The sequence below is a fragment of the Pituophis catenifer genome, unplaced genomic scaffold, assembly GCF_029215685.1.
Source record: "Pituophis catenifer annectens isolate HBS135680 unplaced genomic scaffold, rPitCat1.0.hap2 SCAF_1, whole genome shotgun sequence".
NCBI lineage: Eukaryota > Metazoa > Chordata > Lepidosauria > Squamata > Colubridae > Pituophis > Pituophis catenifer.
The window spans coordinates 27,159,461-27,172,269 of record NW_027256881.1 but is presented as its reverse complement, the minus strand read 5'-3'; positions in this window follow the sequence as shown (position 1 = coordinate 27,172,269).

Below are 12,809 nucleotides of genomic sequence, written 5' to 3'. Positions count from 1 at the left end.
AATGGATATAGACTGAATAACAAGGGAGTCATGTGTTCTAAATAAATCCATTTGTCAACAGCATGACAATAACTTTTTGAAGCAGCAGCTGTTATTTTCAAATAGTTTTCAAAAGCAGCTCCATATAAAAGGAATCAGACTAAGTGTGCCTGCAGAAGGAAGGGAATACAATTGGAAAAATGCCCATACTACTTCTCCATTTCAAAGAAAATTTTATTTTATTGTCTTCTAGGGCACCACTTCTTTTTGTCCTTGTTCTCGGTTCTGCTGCCCTAACCCTGTATACCCAGATGATGATGACATGGAACATCAATGGAAACGAGTCCAGGTAACCTGAGAAAGTGCTGGAGAGAGGGATGTTGTGTGAGAAAAGGGAGCACACAGGAAGGACTGCGAGGAAAGGCTGCAGGAAAGCAGCATGGATAAAAGAAGGGATGCACAGAAAAGAATTGAAGGAGGAAAAAGGGGTAATTGCAACAGCCCAACAATCCCTGATTCCCAGCTGTGGAAACCCAGCAATATCAGAAGTCAGAAAAGTCCAGCAACACTGGCAATGAAGAGAAGCCTACCAGTCACCATCCCCCAAAAAGGTTTCCCTTCCCCTTTCCCTGATCCCACCATCAGTCCCTCGCTTGCACACTCCAACCTTTGGAAGCAGGGAGGAAAGCAATTCTTTCCTTCTCTGTCCTAATCCCAGGTGCTTCCAAACCAACCTTTCTTTTTCCTTCCTGCTGGGCTGTTCTGAGCGTTTCTGTTTCTACAGGGCTCCTTTCTGTCACCGTCACTGCTGGCTTGATAATGATGCTGCAGAAACTGTAAGCCTTGGTTGGTACAGTTGGCTGCTGCTGAGTTGAGATTATTGTACTGCTCTGGTCTCTTTGGCCAGGTTGGGGTTGGGTGGGTGGGTGGGGATTGGCACTGCTGAACCGGTTCTGTCCTTTTTTCTGTTGGGTTTATCAGGCTGTCCCTGGTCAGGTTGGCTACATTGTTTGTGGCTGCCATTGGTCAGAGGAATGAAATGCTGATCATTGTTCTTTCCTTCCCCTTCCTCATCTAAGACCCAAGAGTTAAATTAATTACCCATTCAAGTGTTTTTTTAAACCACTATGTTAACAGAAAACAGGATGGCATGCAAAGGGAGAAACACCGTAAGGTATGTGACAAGTGCAAGGCATAAAAACATAAACAACATCTACTGTAATAAAAACAGTAGATCACACTACAGCAATGTTTCTCAACCTTGGTAGCGTGAAATGTGTGCGCTTCAGCTCTCAGAATTTTCCAGCCAAGATATGTGGACTTCAAATCCCAGAATTTCCTAACAAGTACAGTATGCTGGAATCCACATAGCGAGAAGCCCTCAACTTAAAGGCATACTTTCTTAGCAAACCAATAAAGAATGGAGGAATTTAGTACTCCATGAAAGATTTATCTGGAATATGGGTTTGTATCTTCTTAATCAAATCAATACAGAGTGAAGTCTAACTCAACCTTCGCAACACAGGTCAATTTTTCTTATGTGAATAGTCCACCACTCACTTCTTTTCCAGGACAGGGGGTGAGTGGGTGTTTATTTCTTTGGATTATATCCTGCTTTTCTTTTTTGTTGAAAAATCTCAATCGTAACACAAAATTAGCAAGCAAACAAAAAGTCCACAAAAGTCATCAACAAGAACAATGAACAATAAAAATGAAATCAGAGATCAGTGTCATGGTTTAAACTATAATTCTCAATCTCAGCAATTTTAGATGTGTGAATTCCCAGAATCCCCCAGCCAACATGATGGTTGGAAATTCTAAGATCTGAAGTCCACATATCTTCAAGTTGCCAAAATTGATAACCTAGCCTGGCTAGGTGGCTCAGTGGCTAAGATGCTGAGCTTGACGATCAGAAAGGTTGGCAGTTTGGCAGTTCGAATCTCTCCTACTCATGCAGGAGACCTATACTACCCTAGTATAGGTCTCCTGCATGAGTTGGGGTTGGACTAGATGACCTCCAAGGTCCCTTCCAACTTTGTTATTGTTATTATTGAGCTATAGTAACATCAGCACCAGCTGAGAATGTTCTTAAGTAGGATGTCACCTTTCTCTTCCTTCTATATTTCTAGCAAAGGAACTCCCACTGATGATTTTCAGGCACAAAGTAAGTCAGAGGGTTGATTTGAAGTGAATTCACTCAGCCTCTGGGTGAATACTTACCTACAGCTGGGTTGCTAATAGTTCCTATCTCACATGCTTTTACCTGGTTCTTTGCCAACTGAGTCTGCCAGGAGGCTACTCTATTTTGTGGCACACAGCAAAAGGCTATCTTGAGAGTTTTGTACATTGTGAGGGTATATCATATCAGTAGAAGAACAGGCATCTCCTGATATTATCCTCCAGGCCCCAAAGTCACAGATGAAGCAGTAAACATCTACACTTGTCCAGTGGAAGGCAGTCATGCTCTCCACTAGAGAACATGCTTGCTTGCCCCCTTTTCAAGGAGCGTGAGAAACTCAGTTGGCGTTCTTAAATTCCAATCCTTCAACCTCCTACTTTACTTGCTTTTTAAAAGTTGTCTAACCGCAGCAACCTAAAGGTCAGAAATGGAACATCCTGACAGATTGAAATGCTTCTTACCCATTAAATTCCCATGTTAAATGCCATCCAATCATGTCAAGTCACTCCTAAATAAATTACTGAAGAGCATCTTTTATGTTTCATGAATGTTATGCTCTCACATAAATATAGCATCAAAATAGAAGAAATCCCTCCCATGTATCAGCAAAGTATGCAAATTAAATAGACCCAGTTTATTTCCTGCAATTTGTTTAGACTGTTTGACATGCAAAAGATTTATTGTCAACATAGCCCAAAGACCATGAACTGATTCCCGATTCAGGAAGATTTACAAAACTAGTCAGTCTGTCATAGCTCAGCTATATTCAAAAATGGGTTCATCCAGATAGTCTTGGTTTTCATACGAGGTAACTCTGTAAAAACTTAGACAACAAAAAAAGGCAGAGGTGGAAGTCCCCCCACTCCTTCTCCCTCTTCTCCTTCCCATTTCACTGAGGCTGTTCCTTCCTTCCTTTCCCTTCTAGCTGATTTGTTGGGCCCTAACTATCTCAGGTGTCGAAAAACCTAGGTCAAAACCTCCTCCTGTGTATGGGCTGCGGCAAAGTGCCTGGGAGGGAGTGGCCATGGCCGTTGTGCTGTGGCAAAAGACTGGCAGAGGGCCAGCCAAGGAGAAAAGTTTGTGGCTAATAACCCAGAGGCGAAAACCTTGAGGCGAAACAGGCAAGAATTCAAGCTGAAAAGTCCCATTCCGCTCTTGGTGGTGTCAGTCAGTATCTGCTACCTGGAGATGCTAAGAGATAGGCATATGGATTCTGTTGACATAGACCATGTGGTTTAATGGTTGTAGGAACTGATGGTGCCGGTTGTTATGAGAGTTACTTTTAAATGTTCAGTTATAGACATTATAGATTCCAGGAATAATAATTACCTACCTTGGTAAATTACTTGGTAAATTTTGGTAAATTACTCTCTCTAATTTTCCCCATTTTGTCTTTTTGATAAAGCATTGCTTTAGTAGCATCTTTTGGGTTACATTACTAGGTTTCAGCCCAAACAAGAGAAGATTAAAAAGAACATTACAAAAGGACTCACATGCAGGGAACTTGTTCTATGATGTTCTAGAAAGAAGACTAAGAAATAAAAATCTCAAAGAAGTAGATTTCTGTTAAACAATGAGAAAAGCTTCAAATTTTGACAGTGAAATAGGCTGTCTTTGGAGGCTCTGGGATTTTCCCTTCTAAGCAGAAGCTGAATGCTCATTGGCTGGGGTTACTATAGTTCAGCTTGTTCAAAGTTGGTATTGTCTGATACATTGGATTACAATAGTACAAATTCCACCCGTTTCCCATTACTATAAACATTATCCAGGTTGGTTGAAGATGACAGCAATTTAATACATATACAGTATATACATCTGTCTATACAGATGTATATACTGTCCTCAATTTACAACAATTTGTTTAATGACTGTTCGAAGTTACAGTGGGACTGAAAAAAGTGACTTATGACCATTTTTCACACTTGTGGCCATTGCAGCATCCCCATGGTCATGTGCAGGATAGCCCTGCTCTTTTGGCAGAAGAGAGCTTAATTCAGTGGCATGAAGAACCATTACAGCTGGAGATGGATGTAGCAGTGGATGATCAGGAAGCCAAGTGTCTTATCATGCTCTTAGTGCGCCACCATGCCTGCTGGGCTTGCTTTCTTGACTGTTGATCAATCTTCTCCACTCAATCTGGTCAGGGCCTGACTTCACACACTGAGACCTCACCACAGATGAAAGACCCATCAGCTACCTACCCGGTTTGGCCCATCTGCCGAGATGATTTATTGGGTTGTGGCTGCTGTACATGTTACAGTTATTTGGAGCTACAGGTGATTGCTGAGTGCCAGGTGAGGATGAAAAGCAAACAAACAGCCCTTAAAAGGGCACTGCAGGCCCTAAACCAGAGGTGCTACCTCATCTGAAATACTCCATACATTAAATGCCAGTTAGTGAACTGCCTATCCTTTCATGCAAAATGTGATTGATAACCTATATGTTAGCTTGTTGGAAACATTTGCACATATTTTTTTTAGCATATCTCTAACCCAAAGTGCAAATACTATCCCAGTTTCAACACTGTTAAAAAATCAGCTATGGTATTGCAGATTAAATGAATGTAACTATAGCATCCAGAAACCAAATAACTCTTGCATATGGCTGGGGAAGAGTTGAACTAAACTTTGACGTGGAAATTCAAATGTGACAAAGTCTACTGTATTTATTCAAATAGTGTTGGAGGTATGCAGACTGTCCAGGGAGAACTTTCTCTGCCTTTTGATACCTTAAAGTTCATTTGTGGGAAGCAAAATGAAATCTGGCAGGGTTTAGGACCCAGCCTTGCTCGAAGCATCTTCTTTTTCAGGTCTTTTCAGGGTGATGTCTTAGTGGGAGGTAGCATCCAGGGCTAACTGACTGGCATGAATGAGAGAAGAGACAGACAGTAATTCTAGAGTGAAAAGCCTGAAACTGGAATAGTACTGTGGTATCTAAGCAACCAGCTTGACGCAATCACATATACACACATGAAGGGGGAGAGAGAAGTCCCTTTGAAAAAAAAAATGCACACACATTTTTCAAAGCTGAGGCAGACACAGATTGTGAAGGCGGAGAGGAAGACAAGGAGGTAAAATAGGACCACAGCTGCGGCTGGGCAGAGATTCATGTTGGAAAAAGAACAAGATGCAGACCAAGATATGAAGACATGGCTCTCAGATTTTAATGGGGAAAACCCTCCCTGCCCCAGAAAACCTGGTGAGTTCCCTTTATTTTTATCCCATTCACCCACTCACAAAGAAAGTGGCAAATCAAGAGCTTTCTATGAAAGCTGCTAGCATTGAGTCTAAGAGTATTCATACACACAGTCATGCATACTCCCAGTTCTTCTTTCCAGGTGGTGATTTTGGCATTTCTGCATCATGTTGAGGTGGGCAAATCACCATGTTTTATTATAGCAAAGCTGTAATTTTAAGGAAAGCTCTAAAAGTTCCATTGAATAGCACACATTGCATTTCCACAAATTAGGGTGGAGAGCTCTCTATCTTAGACAGGGTTTCTTTTCTCCTGTCTGTATCTATCTTTGTGTTATATTATTAGTTTTCCAGTAAAAAACATATTAGTTTTCATATTATTAGTTTTCCAGTAAATAACGTTCTTTGGAAAGTGTGAAACCAAAAATAAAAATATATGAGCAACAATAATAAATTGCTGAAAATGGAATGTAAACAATATTAAAGGGAGAAAATGCTGAAAACATCTTTTATTAAATAGAAACATTCATCATTGCCCAGAGAATAAGGTAGGGGCAAAGGATATTTGTGAGAAGCACAATAGCTTGAGTCCCCCCAAAAGCTTTAAAGAGTGTATGGTGAACTAAGATTTTTTTTTAGATTGAAAACTGAGTGCTATTATAAAGATGGTAAGTTACATTAAAAGGACAATGGAAAATGAGATAAGATGAAATACAATTCAGTTCTAGGGTATTTGAATTGAGGAGTGTCCTTTGGGAAAAAGAGATGCTTTTAATCGGGTGTCAGGCTGATTTCACTGGGGACAGGGGGTGGGGTGGGCTCTTCATTCCTTGAGCCACAAATGTTATTATGTGAGAGACTCATAGTTAGACTTACTGAAGTATCTTTCATAGGTATCTCTATGGATGGCTCTGTAGCTCTTCTCTGTCTGTCTTTCTCTCTCCCTTTCTTTGCATTTATACCCCACCTTTATTTCAAGAGTCCAAGATGGCGTGAATGGGGACTCTTCCTTCACTTTATTTCTACAATTGCTCTGTGAAGTACATTGTTGGTGTGTGTGTGTGCAAATCAAAATTGAAAGGAGATGGTGAAAAACATAAGAGGAATCCCCAACAGAAATGTTTATTGTGAAACGGCAGATAAAAGCATCTCCTGAAAGCTTCTCGAGTCTATGCTCCTATCATGAAATCCAGGAACAACTCTGGAATAACAAACCTGTAGCTGCAGGTGTGTGACAAGTGATTATTATTAAGACAGTGAGGGCTTTGATATACATTATGCATATTAAATGGTTGAATGGGATAGTAAGAAACATTTAAGGACAGTTCCATCCCTGGTGTAAACTCACCATTTTATTAGATAGATTTCACCTCATTTTGTAAAGGCTTTTCTTGAAATATTTAAGTTCTCATCCCTTTGCATTTTTTTTATTACATGGGAGAAGGACTCCCCAACTATCTCCACTTGTTTGCATTTACTTCCTGTTTAAAAAAAACAAAACAAGAATAGCTCATGAAAGGAACTTCAATAGCAACAGATGATTGTAATCTCAGCATAATAGAAAATTGGACTGATTTTAAACCTCCCTCCTCTTGTCCTCCCCTGATGGACAAGAAAGAAAACAGAAAAATGAAATGAAGTGAATCAGAGGTTTTCTGGTAACACCTATATGACGTAAACTGGCCCAATGGCAATATGATCAGATTTTGCTTGCTTTGTCTCTATTGTACTTCTTTTTTAAAATGTGTTGCACGATTAATCAAAGTTAGTCAATTATAAAAATAATAATTGGTTGACTACAGTATTTGGATAGCAGTACTAAATCAAAGCTATTTTTTTGTTGATGAGGATGGTGCAAACATCTTGTCTTTAATACACGTGTACACACATGCACTTGTATGCATTCATAAAAGTAAAGATTCTCTAGCTAAATTATATTTTGAAAAGGGAGAGTTACTCAGTTTTTTCACAATATGGTCTGTGTCTACTGTGGATGTGAGAGAACCTTGTTGCCTATTCTCAATCATCCCGTTCCTGTATCCAAATGGTGAGCTGAAAACATGAATAAATTTTATGACAAGATGTAGTAGTACAAACAACAAAATTGAGTCTGTATTCTAATGGCAGCCCCTGATCTCTTTTATAGGATGCTAATTGTTCTCCCTGTGAAGAATCTTTTATTCTTAGATTTGTTTACTATTCAGCCATGCATACTTGCAAAAACTTTAGAAGAATGTTTCAAGGCTCTCTTTTTGTGCTCACCTGTGTCTTGGAACTTAGACATTCTTATAATTCTAACACAACTGAAGGGCATCAGTGTTGAGGAGGCAATCCTAGAGTGAGTACTAAGCCATCTAAGGTCTCATCAATCCATGGTATCTTGATACTTTTATCAAATAATCACTAATTGGAAACACCACTGGAGAACCCTGCTAACTGAAGTAAATGCAAAGGTACTAGATGAACCAACAATCTGTGTCACCATAAAGTACTTTCAAAACTATTCATTACCAAAAATATTCATAGATAAGCCAAGAATTTTAGATTCTAAAATAAATCCCCAAAATTGGGTTCAGGTTACCTGTGGATACGCTTATCCATAAGTATATACAGTAGGAAGGGCTTTATATGTCCTCTATTATCCTTCCCCACCTCCTCCTCTATATTTTTTATTGGATGAATTGATGATACAGCTATTGCTTTGTCCAAAGAAGATTGTTTATTTCAGTATCTGTAATCAAAAATTATACTTCTTGGAAAGGTTTCTGGCTGGGATACTGGTAAGTCACAATATACAACAGGGAATACTGAGCAATGGTCTCACTCAGTGCAAGGCAGCTTCATGTGTTCTTCATGACCCAATATTTCTCTGGAACAAGCAGGGAGCATCACTAAAGGCAGAATCTTTCAAAGTAGTTAAGGTTTTATTGGGGGTTTCTGAGAAACTTTCCAAGAATTTCATGTTTCCTTGGAAAATACAGCTAAATGGAACATTCTGGGTATAAGAAGACTGGATGAAATAAAGGAAACAGTTCTGTGCCCATCATAATGCCCCATGGCTGTGTTTGGATGATGTCCTGAAGCCATAAAACCAAATCTCAGTGTAATATGTTGTGTAACTATATCCCCCTCCCTCAAACAGTTCTCAGATGGTGAGGTATGTTTGCCTTTTTACACTAAAAACAACAAAATCTGTTTGCATTTTTAAAGTTAACAAATTTCTAACTGTATACCCTTTTGGTAGCCTATGATGCACTACTTATATATTCATTTCCCATATTTATTATTTTCAGAAATAACTCAAGATTTGTTTCTTCCTCCTATTTTCTCCACAACAGCAATCTTGAGAGGTGGTTAGGCTGGGAGAGTGTGACTGGCCCTAAAGTCACCCATCCAGTTTTCATGACTAAGGTGGAACTAGCACTCATAGTCTCCTGGCTTCTATCCTGCTGCCTTAACCAGTAGACCAAACTTATGAATAGTTTTGAGTTATGAATAGTAATAGCAGCAGTGTTTGTATTTGTAGCCCATCTTTCCTTTAACACAGTTAAGAGACAGTTCCAGTGTTTACCGCACTCATTGCCCCCCCCACCTCTGATTGGCCCTGCCCCCATTCTCTGCCTCCCGATCCCAGCTGATAGGGAGGAAATGGGGATTTTGCAGTAACCTTTCCCTGGAATGGGGAGGGAATGGAGATTTTACAGTATCCTTCCCCTGGAGTGGGGTGGGAATGGAGATTTTACAGTATCCTTCCCCCACCACCGCCACCAAGCCATGCCACACCCACAAAGCCACACCCACAGAACCGGTAATAAAAAATTTGAAACCCCCCACAACCCCTCACTGTTTCCTCAGAACAACCACATCTTCCTGAACCAGAGTGAGAGACGGACACTGTCACTCCATTGTCCCTCAATAAGCTATGTGACAGTGAAGAATTGGATGTGAATTTAATTAGCTTCAGTGATTTCCCCACCATAAAAGTTGCATGGTTTCAGGGGAGGGGGGAATGGCAATTTTGGACCACAAACCATGCATGTATGAGTAACTTTAAAAATCAGTGACTGCCTGCAGATCAAAAAAAGTAAAAGCCAGATTAGATTTCCCCACAGCAAGCGTAGTTAAAGTGTGCAGACATTTACTATTTATTGGAATAAGTTACTATATTTATGTACTCCTTTGTGAGCTTTTGTCCACATATCCATTTCTGTGAGAAGGAGTTTATAGATGTTTCAATACAAAGCTTTGGGCAGAAAAAAGCCAATCATCAATTTTTCAGCTATTATCCGTAAAGTGCAGAAACTCTACTATTTGGCCTTGACTTCATTGTAATGAAATGAATTTCTCCTTCTCCCATTGATAGCTTTGTTGCAAATATTCAGCACAAATAGTCTGACTATTCACTAAATAGCGGGGATATTTTTTATTTCAAGTTTGATTTGTAGCAATAGATAATTGATTCATATGTAGTAGCACATCTGATTATTTTCATGCAGCTGTGCTTAGAATCTGTATGGCGATGTGAAACGCTCTCAGATATCGTATTACCATAAAAAAAGCTGGATGGATGGCATATCCCTGTAGGATATTTCATCATATCTCTTACGGTTAATGTCTTGGTCTGGAAACCAGGAGGCTATGAGATGTAGTTCCTCCTGAGGCATGAAAGCTGCATGGCTGACCTTGGGCCAATCACTCTTTCTCAACCCAACCAACTTTGCAGGGTTGCTGTTATGGGGAAATAGGAGGAGGAAGGCATATATTAGGTACAGTATGTTTGCCATTTCTGAAAATAATAAAGGTGCGAAATAAATATATAAATAGTGCAAGTTACCAGCAAAAAAATTTTTTTTTGAAATTTGTACTAAAACATTTTGTTATTTGTAAGTGTAAAAGGCACATCTCACCATCTGGGAACTCTTTGGGGGAGGGGGAGTACCTTTACACAACATACTACGCTGAGATTTGGTTTAATGGCTTTAGGACATCATCCAAACACAGTTGCGGGGTATGTGACATGCAGTAGGATTTACATGTTTGAAACAAAATTGTTTTAACAGAATCAAAACAATATGCAATATTAACTTTAAAATGAAATTTCATATTAAAAACTGGATGTTACCTTTGAAATATTGCATTTAAGGTACCTAACAAGTAAACTAGCTAGCAATTTTGCTGCAAGCAATGGCTGATTTGTCCTTTTAAATAAAAGTGTGTGTGAGTGTGTGTGTGCGCGTGTGTGTGTGGAGAGAGAGATTTGATATCAATGCATGCAAGCCACTCTTGTCCCAATCTTTGCATCTATGTATTTACTTCCTTTTGTAGGGTAGAGAAAGTGGTACTGGACCGCAATAGGAGCACCTTCCAGGATACTTACATACCTCTCCCTGCTACTTCAAACATCTCAAAATTCCAGTATTTGGGAGGCATTTGACTTACCCCCTTAAGACCTCCTTCCCTATAGAAACTCATTGATGTGAGCAAATAAACTGCATTCCTCTTTTCTCTTGGTGTACTTTTGCTCCACCTTCCTTATCTTGCTTTATAATTTTCGCCTTGGATAAACTTTGAATTGAAGATTTAAGAGAGGAATCTTTGTCTTCACTGTTGCTCTATAAAACATTTCTACACCAAGAATACTTTGTGCATACAAAAATGAATATATGAAGAATGTGTGTGTTTTGATTGACTTAAAATTGGCAGCCAAGCAGTAGAGAAAAAAAGCTGTTCCTTCTAACATCACTTGTAGACTTGCTGCATGTGGTCTCAGCTTTCTTTTTCTCAAAAGAGTTTTTTTTTTCTAATAGTCCTCTTCCAGCAGCAAAGAAATCAGGAACTCCTGAGATAGCCAGACTCACTTAACAACTGAGTTATTAATTTAACAACAGCAGTGATTCACTTAACAACGGTGGCAAGAAAGTTCATAAAATAGAGCAAAAATTATTTAACAACTGTCTCACTTAGCAACAGAAATGTTGGGCTCAATTGTGGTTGTAATTTGAGGGCTACCTGTACTCAAAAGATCTAGAAGAAATGCAAACACATTCCGTATGTCAATGCTTGGGGCTTATAGCGTGGCTATACTTCAGAAATTTTAATCAACTCCCTTAAGGGGGAAGATTTCTCTAGGGTGGGGAAAGAAATTATCGCCATGGAGCTTGGAACTATGCCAGCCGCTATTTTTTCTCCTTTTTTAGCCAGAGAACATTGCGAGATCTGCCAACAAGAAATTCCATTATGTACTTCTAATCAACAACTAAGGCAACCACACCTTGTAAATGTCTGCCCTTTATAGGTGTATTTCTCTTAATGTTTCCTGGTTAGTAGATGCTTTTTCTTTTTAACTTTGTGTAGATAGCTCATGATGTAAGAAGAGATCCTTCAAGATATAAAGGAATGCTTCTTGCTTAAGTACGTACCCAAGCGCCTCTCTAGGGTAATTTCATAACCAAAATCAACAGATGGTCTGGGAAATGTTACATGGAACAAAGCCATTAAAATCTCAGGTGATCTCAGGCTTCTATAAAAAGACAATTAAGAATTGTATCCGCATAATTTACATATAATATTACCCTTCACTCTACTTAGTACAAGAGGGTGGAAAGTAGGTTACATTTTTTACATCCTGCTTAGCCGCATGTTTATTTATTTACATCATTTATATACCCTGAATCAACAGACCTTAGGAGTCTTGTAGCAAATTAAATCTAAAAAACAGGGCACAGGAATAAAATGGCTCAGGCTTTAATTACCTGTCATTAAAAGATTATTACAAATATTCCACACCACAGAAACCTCAGGTCCAAAATACATGATAAAACAATACCAAAACCTTCACTCATTTTAAAAATAATAAAGGGGTGCTTCTTAATTGTGCACATTTCAGCATCTCCTATGTTTCTCATGCAGTGTTATGGTACAAGTCTAAGTTTCATTTTCAGAAATGCTAACCTTAATTGTGACTGAAATCAGGGGCAACCTGGCTCTGAATAGGCTCTGAACATGAACATGGTTTTTATGCTTGGCTTGAGAGTTTTAGTAGAGCATCTCTGTGGAAAACACAGTAAGAAAGCTTTTGGGGCCAAAATATGAGCCAACAGTGTGCAACGGTGGCAGCCAAAAAAGCCAGTGTAATCCTAAATTGTATTAACAGAGGGATACAATCAAGATCAAGTGAGGTATCACTCTGCAAAGCCTTAGTAAGACCACACCTAGAATACAGCATCCAGTTTTGGTCACCACATTATAAAAAAGATGTTGAGACTCTAGGAAGAGTGCAGAGAAGAGCAACCAAGATGATTAGGGGACTGGACTGGAGGCTAAAACATACAATGAACAGTTGCAGGAACTGGGGATGGCTAATCTTGTCACATGTAAATGCCTTATTCTCTAATATGTAAATAGTGTATGTACGGGATATCAGGGGTTAATTTATTCTTCACTTCTTAATGTATTCA